The sequence below is a fragment of the Lepidochelys kempii genome, chromosome 18 (genome assembly GCF_965140265.1).
Source record: "Lepidochelys kempii isolate rLepKem1 chromosome 18, rLepKem1.hap2, whole genome shotgun sequence".
In the NCBI taxonomy this organism is placed as follows: domain Eukaryota; kingdom Metazoa; phylum Chordata; order Testudines; family Cheloniidae; genus Lepidochelys; species Lepidochelys kempii.
In genome coordinates, this window is record NC_133273.1 from 7,510,954 (window position 1) to 7,513,099 (window position 2,146).

Sequence of the window (2,146 nt, forward strand, 5' to 3'; positions counted from 1 at the left end):
TGCGTCGGCGGTGGAGCCGGGCGGGGGCCCGGCGGGGCGTGGGGCTGTGCTGACTTGCCCGCTGGCTTCCCCCCTCCCCGCCGCACCCTCCCCGCTTCCCGGGGGACATGTCTTCGCAGCAAAGCAAACAGGTCTGGCGGGTAGCGAGGCAGACGGAGCCGGGAACGGTGCCAGCGGTGGGGCGGGGGCGGGCGAGCCGCACAATAGCCGCCCTGTGCTCCGGGCAGGCTCTGGAGCGGGCCAAGCAAGGCAGGAGGGGGAGAGCCCGCCACCTGCCCACGGGGAGCCAGAGAGGGAGGCACACAGCCGAGCAGGGGCTCGGTGACCCGGAGTCCCCAGGGCCGGGGGTCGATCCCGAGAAGTCCGTGGGAGAGCCGAGTTCTAGTCCCAGCTCTGCCATTGGCCTGCTGGGTGACCGGAGACAAGTCACTGCCCCTCCCTGTGCCTCAGTTTCCCCCTGCACCCTCCCTGTGCCTCAGTTTCCCCCTGCACCCTCCCTGTGCCTCAGTTTCCCCCCGCAATAGGGGGATAATCCTCCCGCTGGCCTCCATAAAGCACTTTGAGCGCAGCTGGTAGGCAGCGCGAGATACCAACCGGCCGGTTGCTGTTGGGAAAAATGGCTTTGTTTGGAGCCTTGCTGGTGGCAAAGAAAACTTCCGAAATATGCAAGTGCTAGTCCTGGAAACCAGCCACATCTGAGAGGTGTGAACTGGTTCTGGGTGGTAACTAGCAGCCTAATGATGCGAGAGTGAAAGGCACCAAGGTTAACTATTTCACTGCCTGGCAAGCAGGCGTGGAGAGAAGATCTTGCCTCATCCACTTTGTCTCTCCAAGGTCCAGGGCCCAACAGGGCCACAACAGCACCGCCCCTCATTCCAGGAGATGCAGCCAGTGGGGGTCCTTTAGCCGGGCAGGTTGTGTTCCCGGAGAAAAAAAGGTTCCACTTCCAAAAGTTTGTGGGTGTCACCCACAAAACGTTATGTAGCGGGCACAACAGACAGCCCTGATACCAGGGTGATGGGCCCCCTCCGAATCCCGAGGAGGATAGTGAGGTAGGCAGTGGGGCCAGTGACGAGGGACTCAGAGCCAGGCCCCTGGTCTCTTGGCCAGGGACATGTCTCTTCCCTGCCCCCCTGCACTGAACTGAGTCTGACTCCAGAGCTGGCCTGAGTCCTTCTTTGTGTTTAAATGTGGGAGTGTGAATTAAATACCCACACGTCAAATACCACGCCTGCAATCCCCTCCCCCACAACCCATGCCAGCCCCTTTCCTCCCAAGCGCCTGGTAATCAGGCCTTTCCCATCTCCCCACCACTGGGTCTGCACCAGGAACATGAGCTGTGTGAATTGACACGTTGTAATTAACACATTATTGAAAGCCCTCCCCCCAGCACCTGGTGCAGACACAGAGAGCGGTGTTTAAGCCCAAGACCAGGTGAGCTCTGTAGCAGGGACAGGGTCAACTTTCCAGCACAGCCCCTGGAGGCCTGGAGTGTGAGCCCCTCCTCAAACAACCGTGACCTGCTGAGTACTCCTTGTGGAGAGGTTCAACCCCTTGCACTTGCTCTGTGGCTCTCCAATGGACCATGATGTTACATTCACAGCACATAGAGAAATTAGATAAAAACATCAAAACACTCTAGCTGGAAGGGTACACTGTTACTTCGCTTTATTTCCTAGAATCTAGATTGCTGAAGCACAAAAACCCCAAACCAGAGTGAGACAAAACAGGCTGCTCCCTAAGAGAAGCACAATTCATCCCACCTTCCTTTAGGCTGGCTCTCTGCAGACTGACCAGATTGCAGGCTTCCCTGCAGAGCCCCCTCGCCTGCAAGCCGAGCTAGGGAAAAAAACCTCAGGATTGAAAGTGACAGCCTGTAATTTTGATACAGTTTTCAATACATCACAGAGTAACGGAGCTAGTGCAGAGTCCCTCTAGGATGCCCCAGGGGAACGCTGTGAGGAAGTAGCGATTTGGGGGGTTCAAAAGTTGTGGCCACGGTTTGTTTAAGTTGTGGGTTTGGTGCGGTCGGTTCATGTACCATACGCAAACTCGCAAGGGCTTGCTACTGGATCCCTGCTTTCCAGATGGATGACCAGCATCTGTTCAAACACACAGAGGAAAAAAACCATGCAAATAATTTCCT